The sequence below is a fragment of the Anticarsia gemmatalis genome, chromosome 3, assembly GCF_050436995.1.
Source record: "Anticarsia gemmatalis isolate Benzon Research Colony breed Stoneville strain chromosome 3, ilAntGemm2 primary, whole genome shotgun sequence".
NCBI lineage: Eukaryota > Metazoa > Arthropoda > Insecta > Lepidoptera > Erebidae > Anticarsia > Anticarsia gemmatalis.
The window spans coordinates 158,521-172,849 of record NC_134747.1 but is presented as its reverse complement, the minus strand read 5'-3'; the positions used below and the strand labels follow the sequence as shown (position 1 = coordinate 172,849).

Below are 14,329 nucleotides of genomic sequence, written 5' to 3'. Positions count from 1 at the left end.
CAGTAATAATAATTCATTAACTGTAAATGTAACCTTGTAATCTTATACATTTATATGGGATTACAAAGTTATTGTTGCAGTTGGTGTATTTAGAAAACTGGACCGAAATTAGAAAATATTAAATTTTTCCCATGATTAAGACACTAAACCCTATTTGTATTCTAAATTTTAAGCTTCTAAGTCTGCTAGAAGTACCTTAGACTTTTGATGATCGGTGAGTCAGTGAGTCAGTGAGTCAGTGAATCAGTGAGTGACAAAATTCAAAATTTTAACAAGTTGTCATTCTTAAACTACTGGTTCAAATTGACTGAAATTTTAAATATACCGTGTTTATACAATGACTGATTAGTTGCTGAAAATCCAGGCTTCTTGTTTTATCCACAACGAAATTATAGGGGTGTCAAAAATAGCCCGAATTGCTTCGAGAAAAGGATGTTATGTTACGGCCGTGCCGCTTTTTTTTTGCTCGACTTGCGGGGGCACTTCCGTGCCCCCAGATTGCATAGCGTTGCGTTTGAGGTCTTCGACTATATTCATGGTAAGCATTAAACTTTATTTAAAGATAGACAAACATACTTTCGCATTTATAATATTAGTTTGGATATTACAGATATCATAATCGTCACTTAGATACAGTGTCACAAACAGACATACAATTCTTCCACGTTCGTATGTCGTTTGATGGCGAGCTCTATCTGGTTTTACTCATTTATTTTTATTCGTTTCCGATATAACATTTGCGGGCGAATGGATATGGCATCTGACTGGCGAGCCCTGGCCATCGCTGGCTTACTACTCAAATTAACCTATTAAGTTACAAACGAATGAATATGTTTCTACTCACATAATGTTACTTGCGAAAGACGCTCTAAATTATTGTTTTCATGGTCTAGCCGTAGTTACATTGATTCAAAAATATTTTTTTATCTCATTACTATCCCACTCCTCTCAAACGCAGGAGGGGTTAGACCTTGAATCCATCAAAAGTCGTATAAAATTGTTTTTTTTTATAATCATTTACGTTATCCGTAGAATCCCACTACTAGGCAAAAGCTTTTTTTTATCAGGAAATAGTGTAAAATAAATAAAATTGTACGAGGAATCTGTATATCATAAACAAATCCATGAGGTAGAACTATGTTACATATTGACACATTGTCATCAGCTTATACAGAAATGTAAACCTTCAACCCGAAACATAACCGTACCCTAACGTTTGAAACTCGAGCCAGCTGTTATAAGATTGACATTCTCGTAGTAAAACCACATTGTGTGGAGGCGTACCTGGTTTCCTTCATATCTAATACGATTACCGCTCTTCCCATATTTACTACTCCGCGGTAACAGTACCGGAGGATATTCCTTATCTGTGAGCCCTCGTCGAGATTACCTCCAACAAACAAACTCGTAAACTCTTCCACTAATATTACTGAATATTTACTGTCTATGTTTTCATACGTAAATTGTATCCGCATATAAAAAACTAGGGAAAAAATCCCTCGCTCCGAGCAGGAATATATATTTTTTGTTCATGAAGGTGCGTGAAATTTCATTACAAAAACAATGTGTATATCCCAACAGAATACTTATATCGGTATTCAAGTAACAGATACCAAAATAAGCCGTAAAACAAGTGGAGTGACGTATCGTGTAGTCCCGCCGGCAAGTACTGTAGAACAGTGGGTAGTAGGCTGGCTGGTAGCGGCGCGTCAATTTGCGCGGCGGAGGCGAGTGCGCGCCCTTTGGCTTTTATTGTGCGCATAAAGCTGGTTTATTGGCGCGTTATCAGCCGAATCTCGGCCGAGCCTCTTTCCTGCCAGAGGAAGGCCTATTTCCTCTTCCCTCCGAGTGCGCTTGTCATATTTGCCGCGTGACGCGAATAATTTATCGCTCAAGGTGCCGTTTCGGTGCAACTCGCGATACGGGAGGGGCTCCAATTGTATTCGAGTTTCGTTTGTTGTGTCCCGTGATATATTGTTCCTTCAGTTCCTTTATTGGAAGATATTGCACCAGGAAAAGGCAATAAACTTGATTCATATTTCATATTTCAATACGTAGTTAAAGTTTCTTATATTTTGGGTCATAATTCTTAGGGAATACACTTAACCCTACGAAGATCGCGTCATAAATAATGAAAGTTTTTATAAAAATATTTTAACGTTAAACTCGTTTTGGCTCATTTCAAGGAAGTTAGTTGAACTAGGTCAAAATGTTTTAGTAGGTAACAGCTTCTTAAAAGCACTATCTTGTATTCAAAATGAGTGAGTTGATGAAAACGTTGAGTAAAGCTAAATTATTACTTGTTGCCGTTCTTCCTGCAGATATTATATTATTATTTGGCAACGGTTTTTGAATTTAAAAGCTGACTGTTGGAAGAGTTACTCGGAAATTGTGCGCTCATCTTTAGTGCGGTTGTTTAAATAGTAATTTGGGAGAGTCTGGTTATTTTATCTAAGTGTGTATTTTTAATCCCGTATAAATAAAGTTGGTAGTAAACAAATTGAATATTTAATACATATTGGTAAATAAAATAAACTTGGACGCATTTTATGTTACACTACGGGAATTAACACGAACACGCATTTTACCTCGGAAAACGTGAGGTTTCGGCGCGGGTTACCCTGGCCGTAATCGCTGACACAGCTACATCAGCCTACGACGACCAAACACAATATTTTTTGTTGTTGTTAATATATTCCCTATATATTTCTAGCCTATATATTCCCGGGATATAATCTATCCTCTTGCTAAATTCTATCTAAATGTTTAGCTGTTTTGATGCAAGACAAGAGCATTCTAAAATTAAAAAAATAAAATAAAATAATGATAATAATTCTGACAGAACATTATACAAATTTCAAATGTTTTTGGCAAAAGTCTCTCTCAAATACCTTTGTTCCTACAAAATTCTGTTTACCCTTAAAAATCAGGCAATCCGCAGCAACAAAACCTCGTCACCAAAATAAAGCACTAACAATAAACAGTGTAAAGTAGACGTACAATTTCCTCCAGCCTCGGCTCGACACTAACTATAGCAAATACTATGTCGTTTGTTCAATAAAAACTAGTCTTGCTTTCTTTGTGATTAAGCTCTCTGCCGCCGTGCCCTCTCTCTCGACCTTTTGTACTGCTTCTAGAACATTCCGGTTTTTCTCGCAAGTAATATTGTTAGCCGGCCGAATGGCTGGTTCCTTTACTTTTTGTTCCTACTCATTTTCAGCATTTGTCTTGTTATATCGTTATAGTCTGAGATCCTGCCGCGAGTTGTGTTCGTTCATGTAGTTTTCTACCGAAATACGTTCTCTCACTGTACTCTTTTGATTCAAGTGGAAATATGTATTCTCTTTCACAACACATATTCAGTGTAAAAGTGTGTCGTATAAAATCTGCTCATATCTAGTACAATAAACAGGTTGCTCAAGTTGGTAATTATGTAGATGACACAATTCTCTGCGCGAATTGATAACTGTTTTTTTTTAAACAAATCAATCAGTTGTCTAAACAAATTTAGAGTATACGAATCATGAAAAATGAATAAGTGAACTTAGTACGGCGTCTTGTAAGTTAACTCTATCTTTAGTTTTATCAGGTTTTAAAAACAAATGAATATAGACACCCTGTAGTGGGCTCTCGGACTATCGAGACGTTCCACTGTTCTCAATATGACTATAGAACAAAGGTAGACTGCGGTGAAGGTCATCTCACGGCACGTTACGTCACGTCACGTCATTAATCATTAACGGTCCGCCACGAACATTCTACCGGACAAGTGGACGCGGGACTCTCCCAGTAGACGCAACTATATTGTAACAATGTGTTCTGTGTTATTAACAACTTGTTATAACTTACTTTGAATATGTAATGACATGTCAAAATACTATCATTATGTGGAAGAGAATATTTTTTTGTTAGCAGTAATAGCCAGGTGCTTTGACTTCCCACGAAAGTTGAGAGTTCAAACCTAAGGCACAAAACGAACCAACTCGAAGTTATAAATAGTTGTCACTTGCATAAAGATATATGAAAATGTCATGAGAAAATTGACTCCTGATTGATTGCTTCACAGTTAAAAGAAAAGTTCGTAACTCACATTAGATAGCGTCCTGGACTAAAGTCGCACTCATCTCAAATTCTTTTATTCTATTAAGAAATCCATGCCCCGCAATACGACAGCAGCAATTAGTTACTGTTTTTGTATTTATTGCAGTAAGAATTCTAAATAAATCAGTATTTGACTTAAAAGTGTTCATGTTTTCAGTGTAGATACACGAAATCTCAGTTGCTATTGTCCACTATGACACTAAGCAAGCTTAGTCAACACTACAACTTTGACATTAATCTCTCTACATAACAAAGCAAAATCGCGTCCGCGTGGTTTGTAACTTGGGACAGGATTTTTACAAATTTTAATCCCCTATTTTATTCTCTTGGGGGTAGAATCGGTCAAAATCCTTTTTTAACGGATGTCTAAGTCATAACATCTACATGCATGCCAAATTTCAGCCCAATCCGTCCAGTGTTTTGGGCTGTGCGTTGATAGATCACTATGTCAGTCAATCAGTCACCTTTAAGTTATATATATTTAGATTGTTATTTTTCTTAATTAGTACAATGTGTTTCACATTACGATGCTGAGAGTGGCGTCCAATTAAGTCAAGTACGATTGCGTTAGAGCTCATCACCGAACTCCAATAAGGAAAAAGAGCGTATCTGTTCAATGTCTTTATGCATCGAGAGTTTAGCGTTCCACTGTGTACCTTCTGTAAACGTTTCAAACGAACCACTCTGATTCGATAAAAGAATATAAGAGAATTCAGAAACAAGACTGTTTTTGTGTTTGTTATCACAATTTTTTGAATTTTCAGTAACTTTGTTAAGTTTGGAACGTACTTGTTTCTCTTCGGTGTTTAGTAAATATCAAACAAATCTTGAAATTAATTGTAGTGTTTATCTAAGCTATCAAACAACTGGTAGCTAAATTTTACAAAATAAATTGAGTAATGTTTGCGTGAAAGCGTAATAAAATAAACATACATTCCAACAATTTTTTGCATTTATAATATTAGTACGATGCTTATCTTCACTGCACGAGTGCGTACGAAAATAAATTACTGAGTAAAATCTCGAACGATTTCCTTCCTTTACGAAATTCCGTTTGGAAGTCTACAGATAATATCATTTTGAAAGCGATACCTATCTGTTTCAGTAGTTTATACAAGGTTCGTTTTGTATCTTAATTGAGCCATAATCTCAGGCTTGATCAGTTATCTCGGCTATTTATTTGAACAGTGAGATAAATCTCTCGGCTCGTTTCCTTTGCAGCATTACTCTGGGTATAAGTAACAAGTTTTCACATAAAAAGTGTCGTAAATTGCTGAACACGTTCGGTTATATTCTAACTTTTAATAAATCGTTCGATAATAGATTAAATTACTACTTTTTTATGCATTTGAATGTTTGTTTTCAATGATGGCATCTGTGGCGCAGTGGTTCATGTGGTCACTACGCCACTACCAGTGCATCGGGAGGTCGTGGGTTTGATTCCCACACGAAACAATTATTTTTGCGATCCAAAAATAGTTGTTTCAGGTCTGGTTGTACTTAGTGTCCGTTATTTGTATGTTTGTAAAAATCCCCGCGACACAAGAGCAATTCACAGTGTGAGAGTTGTCTTTTATAAAAAAATAAATATAAATATTTATGCTGCCGTATTTCTATCTGTTTGAATATGCAAAGTTTTGCTGAAGTTTTTCAATCGAGCCTATGTGGTTTCAATGAGTTCACAGACCGCAATTTAAGAAATTCGATGCTCAAATACTGCATAGAACTAGTTGGTTAGAATTTTTAGTTTTTACAATTTAATCAAGTATTGTAATCAATATAGTATCAAAGTTTCTGATTACATTACACGCTTTGTTCCCATGAGAGTAGGCACAGATTAAGAAAGCTAAGTTTGTAATTGATTCACGAAACTAATAATTTCATGACAGTTTCATAGTAAGTGTGGACTACGTATCTACATAGTATAAAAAAGTCGCTTCTCGCGCTTGTCTTTATGTTTGTATGTATGTATGTATGTCTTTATGTTTGTATGTTCTGATGCAGTTTTTTTTAAATAGATAGGGTGATTCAGGAGGACCATTTGTGTCTAAAAGTTGTAAAAGATTTTTTGTTAAATAACTGTTTAAACCGGGCAACGCCGGGCCGATAGTTAATAATTTAAATATTAATGTAAAGTTCAAACAAACTGACATGGCTGTCAGTGAACAATTAATTTATAAATAGCAATCTTTTAAATTAAATAGCTTATAACAAGCTTAAAATTGTATTTATTTTTAACACAAACTGAATGACGTGTCCGAATGAACCGTTCAAATCGTGTTTAATTATAATTTATACAATTACTTTTACGAATGATGCGATGTTGTTTAAATTGAATCTGAATTACTTTTCGGATGTAGGTTGATTAATACATATTATTGAGAAAAACAGATTTCTTTTTGTAAGCCATTACTGTCTCACTGCTGGACAACGGTCTCCTCCCGAAGGAGGTCTTTACCGCCTTGAGTCCACCACGCTGCCCAAGTGCTGGGTTGGGGATAATGATATAATATTATGTATCATGCTGTATTCGCGTAATTATTTTATTCTTTGTGTAAGGCTCCTCTCACTCTAAGAAAACTCAACATTTTAAGTACAACCAAAATCCGAAACAAATGCACACACATTGTATTTTATATTTTTGTAGATTGCACATAGCTTGTTCCTTGTGGGAATCGAACTTATGACCACCCATGGCAACATATACCACTGCAAGAGGTTTCATCATAAATACCTGCGTAATAGCTTTGCAAGCTGTAATTTACGTTTTCAAAAACTTATGTCCTTTAATATTATTTTCAAATCTTCTTTAATATAAAATGTCCTTTAATAACCTCGTCTGATTGGATGAATCAGTCACAATACTATTCAATCATTGAATTCTTTCAAACTCACAGCCACAAAGCTAAACCTAATTGCATTATTTATACCTACTTTTGTATAAAACTATCAATCACGATCGGCAACAAAAGACTTAAATTGAATTGAAATTAATTCGTTGGAACTTATTACTTCTTTTACACTTGCTATAATTATCAATGTCATCGAAAACGTACATAATATATATCCAATTAGCACATAGTAATATACATACATACAGACATAAAATTACGCTGCCCATAATGGTAGGCAGAGACTAAAGAGCTCCACTTGGTACGATCCTTACAAACTTCCCTTGCCTCATACACATCCATACAGGTTACGAGAACTGTGCACGTAATTATATTAATATGTTTTAACATATAAAGATTGTGCCATTTATAAAATGAAACCATTTTTTCGTGAAATTTGGAACTGTTTAAAGTATTTCAAGACAGATAAAAACTTTAAAATAATTACTTAGACTTTTATAAGATAATCGTAATTTCTTCACTGAATAATTAAGAAACTACAGAAAGTGAAAGATAATATACCTACTTAGTTTACATTATATGAGATTAATCTCAGAATGGAGAGAAGGAATTATTTAGTTAAAGACAAAGTTTCGACAAAGTAAAATTAACTTGGAAATGAAAAATTGTATACGTATTGTATTAACTCATATTTATTTCGATAGACTTTGGCATAAAAGTTTAGTCCGTAAAGAACTTAAGCAACCCACAAACATGCAATTTTATTTTATAGTGTTCTTAGTATTGACAGACAATTTTTAACGCAGACATCACTATAATAAATCTAAAAGTAAAGCTCTTGATAATAATATGATATGTTAATCTGAAATTAAAATGTGTTTGTTTTGGTACACTTTTTTAACAACATACGTATTTTGGCATGTTTATTATGAGGTGTCAAAATCAAAAATATATTGTTACAGTTTGATTGCAACATACACTCGTGAGGTTAGCATATAGGTTTTTGTTTCATTATGCGTTTTGTATTTATGTATCTAGCATGATCAAATGCTTCAGGGCTTTTTGCTATAAAATAACTGTAATATTAACCAGCTGACACACATAGTTCTGACAAAATATCGTGTTTTTTAATTAATAAAAAGTGTGCTTTGAAGAAACTCTTCAACTATCTTTTAATCTCATCAAAATCGTATCAGTAATATATTCATCAAATCGTAAAAAACCAGGCTTCATGAAATTAACTGGGTAATATTAGTATAGACCTACATTTGAATAAAAAAAATTCCCTAATTGGTAGGTCTATGGAATAGAAACTGCGTAATTGAGCTTAGCCGCAAGACTCAACTGTTATTCTATAAAAACACTTTACCTATAAAAACCTTCTTAACATAACTTTATTCTACAACTATATTAGTTGCTACGTCAGTGAACAGAGTCATAACATAAGTGTAGGATAATAACGCGGTAATGCTATGCAAGGAGTCTAGTTACCTGCTGTTTAGCATACACAAACACGGCTCGAGCCGCCCGCCTCTATTACACGGCTTAGTACGGCTATTGTTGTATACATCGTGTTAGTTTTACTATAGAAGAAGAATTGGGATTTTATCTAAATGGTTAAAATCTTTATAGAATAATGCATAACTGTATATAAAATCACTGTGTCAATTTCGACTTCAAGCTAGGATTATAAATTGAGGAATGTCCTTTCAAAAATTTTGATATGTAGAATAATCTTCAAGCTAAGTATTACTTAAATAAATACTAGTTACGCTACACTAAACTAAATCGGTGCTTCAAAACTCAAGTTACAAAAGCACTCAAAACGTCGATAGAAAAATACCAACATTTAACCCTCCATCCCTTTCAGAAAAGCACATAACAATAAATCGCTTCAGTTTTTAAATCTCTTCACGTCTACAATATTGACAGGTTAAACGTAGCGCACACACACACACAGACACACAGACACGTGGGTACAAGCTAGGGGGTAGTACACACATCATGCAGGAGATTGCAGCGAGCAATGACGCGGCAAATTGCTTGTCCATCGCACAAACTACACGCTTCTACCTACTCGATACTCGCTACTCGCTAAGAGCCACGAGCTCGAGTTATTAACTCAACCTATTGCTTCTCGATACAGATTATATATTATTGTACTTCAATAGCGTGTTTAGTGACTTGAATGATACGTTTATTGTATATAATATATAATAATGTAGGTATATTATATACAAAAGCGCCATTCTGTATCGTCTGTATTGTCGAGTATCGAGAGTTTGACATTTAAAATGTACTGCCAAATAAGTTCTTACGTAGAGGCGTTTGGGAGAAGATCCCTGACCAGTAATGGCTTAAAAAAACGAAATACGACATAGGGTTACAAGCGTTTAATATAAACGTATTTAATCCTATCTGAGAATCATACTAAACTATGCAACCAGCTAGCATAGGGTTGAGTTTGAATCGAGTCCAAGACCTCGAGCAGTTGCATACACCATCACCCAGACCACGGAGATGGTCATCATTTATTTATAAACCAACTTTTTCACTTTTACAAATTATAAATCACCAACCAAATAGTCTTTCAACCAAATCAATGCTTTGTACTCTACAATTTTTACTCTCATTCACGATAATTTCTTTACAAATAAAATGTCCAAGAATAAAATAAAATAATTCCATTGACATCAAAAGTCGCTTCAATTCATCAAATAATAGACCTATATGGAATCAGACGCGGTTTTCTTTTCATGAGTCGAGACGACGAAGTCCAGACGAACATAATATGACAAGAGTGAACCACTGACCTCTGTGGTCCTCTACAACCTTACGATATTTAGATAATATATACAGATAGGTTTTATGTCTAGGTTTTACATCAACCCTTTATGATAATAGCTGTAATATTTGGTTATTCTGATTTATTTTGTCTCTTTATTTGTGAAAGATAAGTGCTTTATTGTATTAAGATTTGTCTTGAAATATGTTTGATTGGCTTTGTCTACAAATCACTAAAAATAGTGGGATAGTCTAAGTTTCTGAAAACAGTCTGCAAATCCTCAGATAGTCTTTACATGGCATTCATTTTGTTAAATTACTATAAAACTGTATAAAAATTGAACAACGCTTAAAAGACACCAATTCTATGTAAAAGAATAGTATCAATTTGTCGGTACACAAACAGCAATATGGCACATTTAAAAAAGGCGTAACAAAATCTGTACACACTACCGGTCACATAAACAAACACACTACTCTTATAAACAGCTTAATCGCGCTCCACAAAAATGTTTTGTACATCTCAGAACGGCACTTAAGTTTATGCACCCACTTATTTATCAGGCCACAGAGCAGCGGTGCAACAACTAAGCTACTTTAAATCTCTGTTCTAATGGCCCCAAGAGAGCGTAGCCGCACTTTTAATGACGTCATAAAGTGAGTTTATTGTGCTTATCACGCTTACAATCGACCACTGTCGACCCCACACTTGCGAGAGATTACTCTCACTGTAGTTAAATTGTACATATTTAAGATAAGTTTAGCTAATCTTGTTTGAAGAGATCAATCATTTGGTGAATGATTTGAGAAGTTTGGTTATTGATTTGTTTTGACAGGTATTCACTTGTTGATGATGATAAGTCACTTAGGCTTTATTCGATCAATGTTGAAATAGCACCACCAACAGTTTTAAAAAAAAATCTACGTTCCTGCTTTTATGATAGAACAAAATATATTCCCAGTGTGAGTATTGCCAACCCTTTAAAACAAAAGAGTAACGTGTTATACTCTTTACGTCAGAAAAATAAGCACCACATTTTCAACTAGCTGTCTAAAGATCTTGCCAAACTACTTGTGTTCGCTACATAATTCCACGCTTTAATCACAAAAACATTTGTTTTATTTAAAAATCTGTACGGCCATAACACCTAAGATATTTCCATCAGAGTTGTACAAAATGAAAACGTTCTCAATTCCTTGTCTCGCGTAATCCTAACTCGAGATCGACAGAAGTCGACAGATCTGATTTGTTCGAGTCCACCGGATGAGAATATCTCGTAGAGCCGACATTCCACGATGGGTAGAGTGACGCCTGATTCAATCAATTATGCTAATATTACAACATTTTTCAAAGAATTATTTCGGTTTCGGATTTAAATTTTGTCTGTGAGATCAATAATATTTAGATATTCGCCTTCAAGTTTTGACTGAAAATTGCCTGAAGGCTTCTTGAAGTTTGGCTTACAGTAATTTAGAGTATACTTTTCAAATACTGTCTCGTTTGAGCATGAATTTGCCGAGGGACAATGGCAAAAATATTTGGATGTCTGACCAAACTGCTAATACACAAACTAGAATATACGATTATTCAGAAGTTCGGTTCACATACTTATAAAATGCTAAACTACAGTACGTAGAAAAAAATCTAGTTACGATTTTCAAAAAGCACTAAATTTAGTTTCCAGACATTGCACATAAAGAACAAAATATTAAACGTTAAGAAAATCGTAATCATGATCAAATACTACTATGAATTCTATTAAAAGTCTCATCACTAACTACTTTCAGATACTCTTAAATTACTTCTCATTATAACTCTTAGTTTCGTTTGACTCCAGCAATTAACTTTTACAGGCTGCCAGATATACCTTCTAGAAATTCCTAATATTCTCTTATTACGCGCCATTCTAGGTTCTGAGATTAGGCTAGGCACCCTAAGCTCGCTAATTGAACCTAGATTTCTAAACCTAAGATCTAACGAGCCTTCAAACGCTACGTGCCTTTCTAATTAGTATGTTATTATATTTAAAATGTAGCCAACTAATTAAGATATTTTCCACGCGATATAATTCGTTTGGAGTAAATTTTGAAACATTAAACCATAAAAATTCAAAGTATATTTTACTAATTTCCTGTCAAACTGTGCTACATATTTTCTTACGAAAATAAGTAACATTATTTCATTAATGAAATCTTTATGAATTTTGAGAATTCGTGGAAGTATATAATACTAATAAAGACCGCAGGGATCGTAGGAAAGGCGTTTTTTGGTCTGCCCGAATCCCCATGAATCCACATTAAATCATGTCTTACACGCATGCGGAGCCATGGTTTACTGTTAAATAAATCAGTCATAATTTTTATTACACGAACTTTGCCAGTAAAAGAAATATTAAAGCGTAAAAAGGTGTACAAATTGCTAGTATCATATTAAGTTTCAAAGAAAAATCTAGACATTTAAGACTTTTATAGCTTTCTCGAAGAAAACTCTCGAATAAAGAAAGTTTGAAATATGTTTCTGAAATCGTTGAGATTTCCTGACTAAACCCAAATAAAATTATTTCCCAGTAGATTTGGGTCCAAATTAGAACGTAATTTAATTTATTATCTCAAATCGATTGAACACGAGTTAATCAGGGATCATTATATTGTTCGGGTACGGTCCTATTTTAATATAACGCCAGATATTATTTGGTAGAAAGCAGAAGATGAAGGAGCAGAATCAAACCAGAGCTCAAATCTTTGAGATTTGGGAAAATCATGGAACACTCGACTTAAACAAACAATTAAAAACAGACTTTTGAAAGCGATTAATCGTCTGCTCGACCTTCTAAGCCGTTAAAAATTATGAAACTAGCTTCTGTCCGCAGTTTTGATTACGGCTACATATTCTCATGAGTAGAAAAGAATACTGTAATGTAAGGTAGTTTATAAACTAAGTAAAATCTTGCATTCAAATCCGTTAGTAGTTTTTACAACCCCGCTTTCCTATTTATAGTATTAGTAGAAAGTGTCATAACTACACAGTTTGCTCCAAAATCTCAGTTTAAATTCTGTGTTAGTTGTTACTCGCTGGCAGTAAGCACCAGTCGATGTGAACAATACAGCCACCATTAATTAATAACAATTACCAGCTCCGAATTAATTACTCGCGCGCCGATTCCTTCTACATTCATCCTATTAATTGGAAACGGGGTGAACAGAACTCTATTGTATATGTGTCGGGTCTAATTGACGCAAGAGGGAGCAGGCTCTATATAAAATAGAAGATTATATTCCTTTTTCGTAAGACAAGTAACGCTTTACAAGCAAAAGCTGAATAAGCATTATTCTGGGCATACGCCAAATATTTATCTCAGAGTCTCGTGTGTGAAGCGAAAATGATGATGTAGGAACGTTGTGAAAGAAAATACTCGGCGGATCCTCCCTTTTCAAAATATTTTCATTATTTTCAAGATTGACTTGACTCGTACCGAGAACGCTTCCTGCAGATAATTATGTATTTATTCACGTATTATGTTCTGAATACGTTATCAAAGAAAACCTTTGAAAATAATTGGAGCTGAAAAGAGCATAATTTGTGTCAGCGCTACATCTGCGTACTTTCAACGCGAGTGTTTAGATCTGCCCTTTAATTTACCTCCCGCACTAATGAAGAATTTCTCAAATACCCTCTTTAAATGCACGCTCTCTCCTAACTGCAAATGAGATGTACAAATAAAATAGTTCTCATTTACCTAACGAATGGAAAAAGAGTAGTTCGTTTATTTTTAAGTTTAATGTATGAGAGCACAAGTGTGTAAGATTAAAGTACGAGTAGATAAATAAAGTGTTCCGAGTGTGTAATGTTCGCGTGGGGACGTGTAGGACGTACAGGGTGTACAGCAGAGCGGTTATCTGCGGCGGCGGGCACACGTCGCCGACATCCGGCTCGCGACACACAGACTTATCACATCAAACATTCACTCGTCGGCTCTTAACAACTCTCCGAACGACAGCCGAGCGATACGCTTAATAATACATAACCCACCTCGAGCGGTGCCGGCTCTCCGAGGTAGCCCCGATTTATAATTCACTCGACACTAGCATTAGAACCACCATAACACAGAAACACTTCACCGACCTCACGTCACAGGTGTTCGAACTGTTCGTCCGAGAGACGGCGGGTCGCAGCGAGCGGCACGCGTGCCGGCGGCGTGGAGACGACGTGCGTGCGATGCGGCGGGCGCCGCGCGACTGCCGGCCGCGGCCCGGCGCGCCCCGCACTCACACGCCCCGTACAGTTTTTCTCCGTAGCAGCTACGGCGTAGCTCTCGTAGCCCCGTAGCCGCGTAGCACCACGAGTTAACGTATTTAGCATTCGTCGAGGATTAACTCGCGATGTACAACGGAATACATTTGCATAGCGAATGTACTCAGGCTCACATGATCTCGAGTAATCAGCTCGTGTGATTGCCTCTCTAATGCGGATATCACAATGATTGCGCCGCACGCGTTCTTTATAAACACGATTTTTGAAACGCTAACGAGTTTTCCAGATTACTCATTTATATTTCGGAAGAGAAACGCCAGAGGTAGTTAAGGAGCGACTT

At 35.5% G+C, this 14,329-nt stretch overlaps 1 protein-coding gene across 3 annotated transcripts in view; it reads right to left on the bottom strand.

Moving 5' to 3' along the window:
• LOC142987129 (neuroligin-4, X-linked-like) overlaps positions 1-13,962 on the bottom strand; it is a 122,040-nt gene extending 108,078 nt beyond the window's left edge. For all 3 annotated transcript variants that reach the window (XM_076135686.1, XM_076135684.1, XM_076135685.1), the window contains exon 1: positions 13,768-13,962. The gene's annotated coding sequence lies outside the window, so the exon portion shown is untranslated. The remainder of the gene's footprint in view (positions 1-13,767) is intronic.
• Positions 13,963-14,329: the final 367 nt, after the last annotated feature.